Below are 13,295 nucleotides of genomic sequence, written 5' to 3' on the forward strand. Positions count from 1 at the left end.
GATGAGAGGAATAAGAGGGAAACAGGAAAAAGGGGTGGAAAATTAAAAAATTACTATTGTATTTAGTGGAACAAGAACTAGATAAAATGGAGAGCCAGGGATGGGAGCACTGCTAATGTGTTAAAAAGGTGAAGTAAAAACCCTCCAAAATGCCACAAACTTAAGTTTGAATCCCAGATAAGATAATTTGTTCGTTATTGAAGTTTGAATGAGAGAAGACGTAAAGGAGAGAGGAAGAGACTAATATAGAGGGAGAAAAGAGAGAGAGAGAGAGAGAAAAGATGGAACAACTTAAAGAAGAAAAAAGAAAAAGGAGGAGAGAGAAAGAGAGAGTTAGGGGTTTTGGATTGCAACCCTCAAAGAGAGAAAGGAGGAGGAAAGAAAAGATAATGGGAGATGTAACACTTATGGGTAGTGTAGTTCAAAGAGAGGCGAGAGTAAGACTGAGAGAGAATTAAATGACCAAATTGGAGTAGAAAAAAAAATCAAGAATGAAGAAAAGAGACACAGACGAACAAATATAATACAATGGGATAGGTTATAAAATCTGCAGATTATTCTTGATTTTGAGAGGTTGTCGTCTTGCTTTTTCTTTTCTGTCTTTCTGGTCGGTGACTTTGTACCCTGGGTTCTGCCCCTGTGGCACGCTCTGGAAGAGGTTTGCAGTTGATAATTCTCTATGGTAATGTCATGTATTGGGCTTCAGTCTCGTTGGCAGTCGAGGTTCATTATTGTTTATAGGCTCCAACAGTGAGAGGATCTCTCACTGTGAGAGTGTTCCTGGAGCCTCTCTCCTAGTCTTTCCTTCCACAATTAGAAGCCTGATAATCCAGCTATGGGGTTGCTGCTGCCTCTGCCTGGATAGTAAGAGTCTCAAAGAGCTGGCAACTCCCCACTCTATTCCCACTAAGCACAGGGCTCTGAGTAAGGCTCAGTTAGTCAGACCTGCCAGCATAATCAAGCGTGGCTTCCTTTCACTCAAAGACCTCTGGCTCTGCCCCTCTGTGGGATAACTCGAGTGCCCACTCCTGAGGTGTTTGGAGGAATCTCTTGCCCACTCTCCGTGCGCACCCACCAGGATGTCAGACCAGACAGGTCACACTTCGAGTGAAATCCCTACCCACACGGAAAAGATCGAGCTTCGGAATTGGCTTTCGCTCTATCCTCGTGCGGCTTTCCCAAGGGGCTAGGGCTGCCTGAGATTCCGCTCCTGGCCCGCTCACAGACCTGCTCCTCTGTGGGAAAAACACAGGCGCCCACCTCTGAGGAGTTCGGAGGAATCTCCTGTCCACTCTTCCTGTGTGCGCACTGACCAGATTATGAGTTTCAGGCGGGACGCCTCTCACTCCGAGAAAGCCCTCTGCCCACACAGAAAAGTTACTGGGTTGGAATTGGCTTTCGCTCTGTCCCCGTGCGGCTTTCCCAGGGCGCTGGGGCTTCCGCTCCTGGCCCGCTCACAGGCCTCTGACTCTGCTCCTCTGAGGGAAAACACGGGCGCCCACCTCTGAGGAGTTCGGAGGAATCTCCTGCCCACTCTGCGTGCGTGCGCACTGACCAGATTATGAGGATCGGGCGGGATGCCTCTCGCTCCGCGAAAGCCCTCCTCCCGCACAGAAAAGTTCCGCCGTTGGAGTTGGCTCCAGCTCCCTCCCCGTGCCCGGTCCCCCTCAGGGCGCTGGGGCTCCTAGGAGATGCTGCTTTTTGCCCACACAGAGGCCTCTGACTCTGCTTCTCTGTGGGTTAGCACGGGCGAAGCCCACCCCTGAAGTGTTCGTAGGAATCTCTTGCCCACTAACCACGCCAACCAGGAGATGCGGAAAATGGCTGCCCCACTTGTCTTTCTTTGTCTGGGTTTGGCGCGCGCGTGTTAGCTTGAATTGCCCAGGTTTTTCCACGGCTTGGATCTCCGTGCCACAGCCTGGTTTAGCTGTTTGTACCGCAGCCTGGAACTATCCACTCCCTATGCCCGCCTTAGTTTCTATATTCTCAGTTCTCAGTGAAAGCCATCTTGTTTGGATTAGAGAGGAAGGCGGAGCATTTCTTACTCCTTATTTCCCCCGGAGTTTGACCATATATTTAGCCAACCTTTCGCTCGATCCTACCTTCAGGTGTGTTGTGAAGCATCTGAAAACTCCAAGGATAGGTTTTTCTGTTTCTGGTTGGAGAACTTGTTGAGTTTATGGGGAGATTTTCGGTATCACTTCCTACCGCGCCATCACTGTGACGTCTCTCTGCCGACGCAAGCTTTTTAACATCAATATGATGGTGACGTTGAAAAAGAAATTGGGACATCAGCCATCTTGTTCTGTATACTAGAGAAGTTTAACCTCAAAAGAATAATTTTTATGTGAGGCTTGAAATGTATTAGTTTTTATCTTGAATTAGCCCAGAAACATTCTGTGGATAGTTGCTTGCCAATTTTCCCCTACCTGTTGCTTGTCTTTCTATTTTCTTTTTTAACTAATTAAAATAATATGTCTTTCACTATTGATAGTCCTCAGAAAATGCCTAGTGAAATAGATGAAAAAGATTTACATTACATTCCATAAATTGAAATTTTAGAATGCAAATTTCAGAGATAAAATGATAAAATTTCCCAGGGAAAGAAAAAGGAAATAATAATAACCAAAAATAGTCTAAGCAAAAGCTCAATAAACAGAATGGTATTTCACTTCCCAAATGGTGATACTGTATCTAACTCAGGGAAAATTATTTATAATGTGTATTCTGTACCTCATAAATATTGAATCGCTATTATGGATCAATAGAGACATTTTAAAACAAGCAACCTGATCTGTGGTGGTGCAGTGGATAAAGTATCAACCTGGAACTCTGAGGTCGCCATCGCCTATTTGAAACCCTGGGCTTGCCTGGTCATCAGCTACAAGTTGATGCTTCCTGCTCCTAACCCCTTTTTCTCTTTCCCTCTCTAATTTCCTCTAAAATCAATAAATAAAATCTTAAAAATAAATAAAACAAGCAAGGTCTCAGATATTTAGACATATAAACACATCAAGTAGCTACTCTTCCACAGTAGGGAATAAAGCAATAGAGAAAAATCCTGAGAGCCAGAAAACAAGAGATCCACATAGTAAATGTTTAAGGAGATTTCCAGTTTAATGAAGGGAAATTCCAAGATGGTTCACATGTCGAAGACCAAGGGAGCAATCAGTCCTGACTGCAGCAAGAGGACTGAGAATTCTAGGCACATGTTCCCACATAGATAAAATTAACAGAATAGCTAATGTTTACGTTTTGTTTGAAGAACTTAAGGATGACCAACTGGAGTAATAAGTTCTAAGTAAGCACACAAAGAATGAGTTATCAATTCCAGAAAAATCAAATGTGGTAAAAGGAAAACTTTCATCTCTGATATTGCTTAAATATGGATAATGTTTGCATAATTATAGTAATGCATATATTAACTATTGTTATAAAATATCTATAATTTTCTGTTTTGTAAATATAAGAGAGGGAAGAATAGGGGATGTGTGTAAAATAGCTAAATGCTCATCTTGCATAGAGAAAAATATACAATGCCTAAAATTAAATTAAGAGTATAAGCATATTCTTTTGAAATTCAGAAATTGAAACTAAACTTGATATCCTCCAATATTCATTTTCTCTCATCAGATAATATTCAGTGGTGTGTTTAGTTACTAAGTTAAAGTCTTAATTTTCAGATTTCTTTTTCTTAATATGTCCACAGCAGAATATAGAAATAGCTTTTTTTCAGCCCTGGCTGGTTGGCTCAGCGGTAGAACGTCGGCCTGGCGTGCAGAAGTCCCGGGTTCGATTCCCAGCCAGGGCACATAGGAGAAGCGCCCATTTGCTTCTCCACTCCCCCTTCCTTCCTCTCTGTCTCTCTCTTCCCCTCCCGCAGCCAAGGCTCCATTGGAGCAAAGATGGCCCGGGTGCTGGGGATGGCTCCTTGGCCTCTGCCACAGGTGCTAGAGTGGCTCTGGTCACGGCAGAGCGACGCCCCGGAGGGGCAGAGCATTGCTCCCTGGTGGGCAGAGCGTCGCCCCTGGTGGGCGGGCCGGGTGGATCCTGGTCGGGCACATGCGGGAGTCTGTCTGACTGTCTCTCCCCATTTCCAGCTTCAGAAAAATACAAAAAAAAAAAAAAAAAAAAAAAAAAAGAAATAGCTTTTTTTTTTTTTTTTTTTTTTTTTTTTTTTTTTTTTTTGTATTAGAGACAAATATGACCATGTCCATTTCCTCTTCATTTCTTCATTTCTTTGTAGAGCCAAATTACTATCTCAAAATATATGGATAAATGCCATATTCTATATATATATATATATATATATATATATATATATATATATATATGATAGATTAAGAGAAAGCCTTGGTTTTGAGATAATCTTTTTTTTAAAAGAGTTTGTTTATTGATCTTAGAGAGAGGGGGAGAGAGAGAAAGGGTGGTGGTGGTGAGGAGCACGAAGCATTAACTCATAGTAGTTGCTTCTCCTTTGTGCCTTGACGTGGCAAACCCAGGGTTTTGAACCGACAACCTCAACATTCCATGTTGAGACTTGTAAGTCCAGGAGCCGAGGCTATGCAGGTTCACATTGGATTCGGATAGACGATAAAGGAACTGTGGAGCCGGGAAATGGTGGGCCATTTTGTTTATTAGTCTCGCAAGTGGGCAGGGAAAACTGCTTTTCTCTCTCAGGGCTGATGAGCAAACAGGCCAGGAAGGTAAACCCTTCTCTGGCAAACAATAACAAGAAATGGCCCCTCGCAATGTCAGCAGGCAATCCACAATCTATAATCTGCTGCCTTGATGGCAAGTACCTGCAGCCATACATAGACAATACACGAGGTGCTGCCCTGTGCTCGTGCAACAATCAGGCAAAGTGCAAGCGAGCAAGCCTAACACACCTGTTTGTCCAACAGCACTTTGTCTACTGCACCACAACAGGTCAGGCATGTAATGTTCTCAAAGCAGATCTGATTTAGCAGCCCAAATTGGAAACCTACAACTTCTGTGTGTGAGAGAGGTGAAGTTTGTATACACAGTGCAGTATCTTGGTGATTCCAAGAGTTCTGACTGAATTCCAAATGAGACACAAAATTCTGTGACTCTGGGCAAGTTATACTTACATTGATATATATATAACTTGTTGCATTACAGTAAAGATTACTTGGATTGAGCCATTAAAAAAGTACAGGAACCAGACATAATGAACCTTCCTAGATTTTTCCTTTTTTAAATACTCTGTTCCATATGATTCTGACATTGCCATCTTATAGTTTTACCAACGCAAATATGACTGTTGGTACTCACTTTGACTTGCTGATTCTTCCTATAGGTTCAGTTAGTTCCTCTTCTATGTTTACACCAAATGTATGTGTATATATATATAAATAGTATATATCATCTTTAGTTCAGGTAAAGAGTCTGGATACTTCACCAGAAAGTCATGAAATTTCTCATTGCTAACATACTCCTCCAGCATTGAACATCTTTCAAATTTTGCTTGAAAATGTACATATTTGTAATAATTATTTTCTCTCTTTCAATAACAATATCTGCTATACTTCTTAAATAACTCTTGAACCAGAACAAATTTCTTGTTTCTTTGTCTTTCTTTGACTAGTGCAATAGATATTTGGTCCATAGCATCCAGTTCTTCACAAGGTACCTAGAGTTATTTTCTAAAAGGTAAATTTAACAATTCCTTGTATATGTAATTTCTATCAGCAACATACTATTTCCTAAGTGTTGAGTTTTAGATCATTTGAAATGTCTTCAACTGTTTCTGTCTTTCACACTCTGCATGGACATCTTTGATCCCCGCCAGGTTTAGATCTATCTTGCTTCTAGAACTCACATATCTGCCCTTCATTCAATACCACTGATAATAGAAAAAAGTTAAAATGGATTAAACATTGCTAAGAGGGTCATTTAAATTAGAGTCATTAGGCTAGGAGGAAGTGGTGCCTAAAAGCTGTTCTCAGAGCTGCCATTAAGTTGCTAAACCTACTGCTAAACTTAGCTTGAGGCTGCTACCAAAACATCCTGAGCAACTGCAGCATAGACACTTGTGGAATTTATGTCTTGCTTGTAGTTTGCCTCCTTTGTTTGCATACTAGAACTAATCAATCCCTGTTCACTCAGCCAGCAAGCCTTAATATGCATAAAAATTACATTTGGTAATTTTTTTATAAACTATGCCTTTCTTTCTTTTCTCCAGAGCAAAGTTGGGTTGTTACCTGAATCTGCATCTCAGATTGCTGTAATTTCCTCAAATAATTTTTTTTTATCCTTTATGACAAGCCTAAACCTTTTTTTTTCTTGGTTCACACTATTATTTCTTTCCCCTTCCACACCAGGTTCCTGTATGATTAATTCTCTGTCAATAACTCCACTTCTAAATGTTACTCTCTCAGGAAGAATCTTCTCGACACCCCTGTGCTCCAAGCAAAGTTTTTACCAATGTTCACAGCGTACATTTTAAGGTTTAATCTTTTGGATTCTACAGTTATACTTATCAAAGACAAAGAACAATTTGCTAATAGCTATCTGTTTATATGTTCTGTAGTTTATGCCTTGTTGAAGCTAAAATTCAAAGTGATGGTGTATGTGTAATTAAAAAAGGAGATGTTGAAGTAGCAACTAGTTAGTACCATATGTACGTAAAATGCAGTCGCTATCAGAAAAGGAACTCAGTATTCTGCAGAATATCATTCACTTCTTGCTCGAATAGCCTGTTGGAGTTCATAACTCAAAACAATATTTAATAATAATTTTTTAAAAAAATCAAAATAAGGCCCTGGCCAGGTGGCTCAGTGGTAGAGCGTCGGCCTGGCGTGCGGGAGTCCCGGGTTCAATTCCTGGCTAGGGAACACAGGAGAAGTGCCCATCTGCTTCTCTACCCCTCCCCCTCTCCTTTCCTCTCTGTCTCTCTCTTCCCTTCCCACAGCCAAGGCTCCATTGGAGCAAAGTTTGCCCGGGCACTGAGGATGGCTCTGTGGCCTCTGCCTCAGGCGCTAGAATGGCTTTAATTGTGGCAGAGCGACGCCCCAGATGGGCAGAGCATCGCCCCTTGGTGGGCATGCCAGGTGGATCCCGGTTGGGCGCATGCCGGAGTCTGTCTGACTGCCTCTCCGTTTCCAACTTCAGTAAAATACAAAAAAAAAAAAAGAAATCAAAATAAAATATTACTAATACTTATTTTATGCTTTCTATATATGACATGCTATTCTATTTATAATTATCTCATTTAATCTTTATAATAATTCTAGGTAAAATTGTTATTCAAATTTTATAGCTAAGGAAAAAATTTGGAAGAACTGCTTGTAAAGATCTAGTGGTGAAAGAAAAAATTTCCATATCTGTTAATTTACTCCAGAGTTTTGCAAATAACCAAAAAATACTCTGTCTCATATAGGTAATGGTATAACACACACACACAGACACACACACACACACAGTAAATTACTTGCAGAATCATAGAAAAAAACAGTAAGGTTCAAGCCCCAAATTCATGAACTTAGTCAATGAGTGTTCTTATTTCCAATAGAACTTCAGGCAGTAAAAGTTCAATAGATAAGGAGTGATGTCAGAGAAAAAGTGGCATGAGAGATACTTCTCACTTCTCCCCTTGAAATTTCAATAAATTCTACAGCTATATGCAAAGAAAAAACCCAGATGAACCTGAAATATACATACACCAGATAGACAAAGTATTATTGCACATGAAGGCAGGCCAAAGCACTGAAGAAAAAATAAGACTAGAGGACTGAGTCTTTCTCCTTTCTCACTTACCTGAGGAAGGAAGGCACAGTTTGTGCAGGCTTTGTCTCTGACCTGGAGGAGCCAGGTGAAGAGTCTGAGGGGAAGGAGCTGACCAAGGGGTGATGACCAAGAATGGGGAGCAGGGCCTCTTCCCAGCATCTGCTGCACCCATGATTGCAGGCCTGAGCTATTATAGGCACGGGGCCCACACAAAGCCAATGAAAAGCTCCCAAGAATTACAGGCAAATAGCTTGTGGAGATTGGCCCACAAAACACTGGGGTTTGCTAACACTGCCCACTCAACTGGCACAATTTAGCCTTGTGGTGCCAGATGAGCTTGATCTGGGATCTCAGATCTGGGATCTGCACACCACCAGCTCTGAAGCTTGAACAATGGCTTGCCAGAGGGAGTCTAATGTGTGTGAATGGGAAGCCCCTGATCTGCAATCTCTGCCACAACTGTTCCCGAAACTAGAAGACACCAGGTTGTGGCAACCACCCTCAGCTCAGCCCAGGGATGTGCTTGGAGAGCTTAGAGTGGTATCAGAGGAAAGACTGGACTCTGTCACCCAAGACTCCCAGTTCCTCATTGCTCCCCTTGCTGTGAAAACAGCATGGTGGCAGAGCCCCCTCCACTAGGTCTCCAGGCTGCTCTCTCCTATGAGAGGTGGGAGCACCCGAAAACTAGATCCCCTGCTCTGTTGGGATGTGGGGGAGGGCCCTAGAGGACTCCTGGTCAGCCAGTGCCAATATCATAATGTTGCAAAACCCTAGCAACAAGTCCCTCCTACCAAAAACAATGACTCTGCCTTTGTCAATACAAAGGCGACAGCTAAGCCTTAACAGATCATCCAAGAATCTCACAGAAGCAAATCTTGTAGTGAAGAGACCCCTGCCTGAAAAATGAATAATTATCTCTTATTGGGGTTATTAAGAATATCACCTGAAAATGCCATCAAGGAAAAATAAAGTCAAATATGGATATAAAAGACAGAGATGCAGCTCAGATAGATGATGAAAAATCTCCAGGAAAAAATCTCAACTACATGAAAACCATGGAGCTTAACAATAGATAATTCAAAATTGAAGCTCTGAAAATACTCAATAAGATACAAGAAACACTGAAAGCAATTTAGTGAGCTCAAAAATAACTTAATAAACAAAAAGAATACTTCACCAAGAAAATTGAAACTATGAAAAAGAACCAAACAGAGATGAAAAACTCAACACACGAACTGAAATAATAGGTAACAAGCTTAGTCAACCGAAGTCAGATAGAGGAGAGAATCCATGACCTTGAAGACAGACACATAGAAATATCAGAGAGAAAAGAAGAGAGATACTCACAAATTTAAAAAAAATTGAGAAAACCCTCCAATTGTCAGACTCCATCAGGAAAAGCATGTAAAAATAATGGGTATATTAAAAAAGGAGGAGAGGGAAAAGAGAATGGAGAACATATTGAAAAAAATAATCAATAAGAACTTCCCAAGCTTGTGGAAAGAGTTAGAGTCTCGAATCCAAGAAGCAAACAGAACAATGAGTTACCTCAACCCAAACAGACCTATTCCAGTGCACATCATAATGAAATTATCACAAATCAACCCTGGCTGGTTGGCTCAGTGGTAAAGCATCGGCCTGGCATGCAGGAGTCCCAGGTTCGATTCCCAGCCAGGGCACACAGGAGAAGCACCCATCTGCTTCTCCACCCCTCCCCCTCTCCTTCCTTTTTCTGTCTCTCTCTTCCCTTCCCACAGCCAAGGCTCCATTGGAGCAATGTTGACCCAGGTGCTGAGGATGGCTTTGTGGCCTCTGCCTCAGGTGCTAGAATGGCTCTGGTTGCAACAGAGCGACACCCTAGATGGGCAGAGCATCACCCCCTGGTGAGCGTGCCGGGTGGATCCTGGTCGGGCGCATGCGGGAGTCTGCTGACTGCCTCCCCATTTCCAATTTCAGAAAAATGCAAAAAAAAATTATCACAAATCAATAACAATGAAAGAATTCTCAAAGCAGCTAGGGAGAAGAAGGATATACATATAAAGGCAGGCCCATTAGGCTATCATCAGATTTCTCAGCAGAAACTCTAAAGCCAGAAGAAAGTGGACCCCAATATTTAAAATACTGAAAGAGAAGAACTACCAACCAAGAACACTATAACCATCAAAGCTATCCTTCAAATGTGAAGGAGAAATGAAAACATTTAAAGACATGGAGAAGCTGAGGGAATTTATCACCAGAAAACCACAACTACTAAAAATACTAAAGGAGGAGGCCCTGGCCAGTTGGCTCTGTGGTAGAGCATCGGCCTGGCGTGTGGAAGTCCCGGGTTCAATTCTCAGCCAGGGCACACAGGAGAAGCGCCCATCTGCTTCTCCACCCCTCCCTCTCTCCTTCCTCTCTATCTCTCTCTTCCCGTCCCACAGCCGAGGCTCCATTGGAGCAAAAGATGGCCCGGGTCCTGGGGATGGCTCCTTGGCCTTTGCCCCAGGCACTAGAGTGGTTCTGGTCGCGACAGAGCAACGCCCTGGATTGGCAGAGCATCGCCCCCTGGTGGGCGTGCCGGGTGGATCCTGGTTAAGCACATGCGGGAGTCTGTCTGACTGACTCCCCCATTTCCAGCTTCAGAAAAAAAAATACTAAAGGGGGTTATCCAACCAGATACAAAGAACAAAACAAAACAAAATTAGAAGTAAAAAATTTTAATGAAACCACAATAAAAACAAGGATAATCTGTGACAACAATAACATAAAAGGGGAGAGTGTAAAGATCAGCAGTAACAAAAGAGGATGGAATACAGAAGCACTCAGGAGATGATGGACTCTAGTAAATACAATACATTTTCTTTTAATAACCTAATGATAACTACCCCTGAAAATGCCACTACTGAAATGTATAGCTTAAAAAAAGAAGAAACAGAAAATAGAAGTATGGAACACCACCAAACAAAAACAAATGACAGAAAAACAAAAAAGAAGAACCAAACAAGACACACAACTATCAGAAAGCAGATATAAAATGGCAATAGGAAATCCTCAAGTGTCAATAATTACACTAAATGTAAATAGATTGAACTAACCAATAAAGAGGCACAGAGTAGCAGATTGGATCAAGTAGCAAAACCCAATAATATACTGCTTTCAAAAGACACATCTAAGCTACAAGAATAAAAATAGATTTAAAGTGAAGGTAGGAAAACTATTGTCAAAGCAAATAAATATATTTAAAGATAAAGAGGAGTAGCTATGATTATATCTGAGAATGCTGACTACAATACAACAAAGGTAAGCAGAGACAAAGATGGACATTTTATAATGATAAAGGGGACAGTGTATCAAGAAGATATAACACTCCTTAAAATATATGCACCAAACCAAGGAGCACCAAAATATGTAAGACAACTACTAACTGATCTAAAACTGCAAACCGAAAAAAAAAAAAAATTATACCTGGAGACCTCAATACACCATTGATGGCTTTAGATTGTTCATCTAAACAGAAAATCAATAAAGAAATATCAGACCTAAATGAAACACTAGAACAAAAGAACACAAAAGACATCTACAGGACATTTTATCTCAAAATGTCAGAGTATATATTTTTCTTCAGTGTACATGGAATATTCTCAAGAATAGACCATATGCTGGACCATAAAACCAACATCAACAAATTCAGAAAGATTAAAATTATACCAAGCACATTCTCTGACCATAAAACTCTGAAACTATAATTCAACTGCAAAAAAAGAAGTAAACACACTCACAAAAATGTAGAAATTAAACAACATACTTCTAAGAAATGAGTGGCTCAAAGAAGTAATAAAAGAAGAGATCAAAAGATATATACAGACAAATGAAAATGACATGTTCATATCATTACATGCTTATATAAAATAGCAAGAGAACCCAAGTAAACAACCTAACATCACATCTTAAGGAATTAGAAAAAGAAGAACAAAGGCAAACCAAAACCAGCAGAAGAAAGAAAATTATAAAAATTAGAGCAGAAATACATAAAATAGAGAACAGAAAAACTATAGAAAAAATAATACAGCAAAGAGCGGATTCTTTGAAAAGATCAACAAAATTGACAAACTCTTGGCAAGACTCATTAAAGAAAAAAGAGAAAAGACTCATAGATGTTTTATCTAAATCTATGTACTCTGACTGACCAATATCACCCTGTTAAATTTAATTGTCTAAATAATAATTTAAAAAGTTCAATAGACAAGTAGATTATTTTTAATAGTCTAGACAATTAACTTTAACGGGGTGACATTGATCAACTAGATTGCATAGATTCAGAGAAAAAATCACCAGATCATTTTGAAATTTGATTATGTTGTGTACCCATCACCCAAAGTCAAATTGTCCTCCATCACCTTTTATTTGGTTTTCTTTATGCTCCGCTTCCCCCACTATCTCCCTCTCCTCTGATCCCATCACTCTGGTAACCACTGCACTCTTATCTATGTCCATGAGTCTCAATTTTGTGTCCCACCTATGTATAAAATCATACAGTTCTTAGTTTTTTTTTCTGATTTACTTATTTCACTCAGTATAATGTTATCAAGGTCCATCTATTTTGTCATAAATTATGCTATGACATCATTTCTTATGGCAGAGTAGTACTCCATAGTATATATATGCACCACATCTTCTTTATCCAATCTTCTATTGAAAGGTTCTTTGGTTATTTTACATGTCTTGGCCACCATGAACAATGCTGCGATGAACATGGGGCTGCATGTGTCTTTACATACCAATAATTTTGAGTTTTGGGGGTGTATACCAAGCAGAGTGATTGGTGGGGCATATGGTAGTTCTATTCTTAATTCTTGAGGAACCAGCATAATTTCTTCCATAATGGTTTTACTAATTTACATTCCCACTAACAGTGAACGAGGGTTCCTTTTTCTCCACAGCCTCTCCAACACCTGTCTTTTTGATACAAGCTAATCTAACAGGTGTTAGGTGGTATCTCATTTTAGTTTTGGTTTGCATTTCTCTTATAGCTAGTGAAGATGAGCATCTTTTCATATATCTATTGGCCATTTGTATTTCTTCTTGGGAGAAGTGTCTGTTCATGTCCTCTTCCCATTTTATTTTATTGGATTGTTTGCTTGTTTGTTGTTGAGTTTTGTGAGTTCTTTATATATTTTGGATATTAGACCCTTATCTGAGCCATTGTTTGAAATATCATCTCCCATTTAGTTGACTGTTTGTTTTGTTGTCAGTTTCTTTTTCTGTGCAAAAGCTTCTTAGTTTAATAAAGTTGCATTAATTTATCTTTGCCTTCACTTCCCTTGCCTTTGGAGTCAAATTCTTAAAATGTTCTTTATGGCCAAGGTCCATGGGTTTAGTCTTCTTCTATGTAATTTATTGTTTTATATCTTATATTTAGGTCTTTGAACCATTTTGAATTAATTTTGGTACAAGGAGACTAACTGTACTTGAGTTTCATTCGTTTGCATGTGGCTCTCCAATTTTCCTATCACCATTTATTGAAGAGATTTTCTTTTCTCCATTGTGTGTGTTTGGCTCCTTTA

The sequence above is a fragment of the Saccopteryx bilineata genome, chromosome 6, assembly GCF_036850765.1.
Source record: "Saccopteryx bilineata isolate mSacBil1 chromosome 6, mSacBil1_pri_phased_curated, whole genome shotgun sequence".
NCBI classification, from domain to species: domain Eukaryota; kingdom Metazoa; phylum Chordata; class Mammalia; order Chiroptera; family Emballonuridae; genus Saccopteryx; species Saccopteryx bilineata.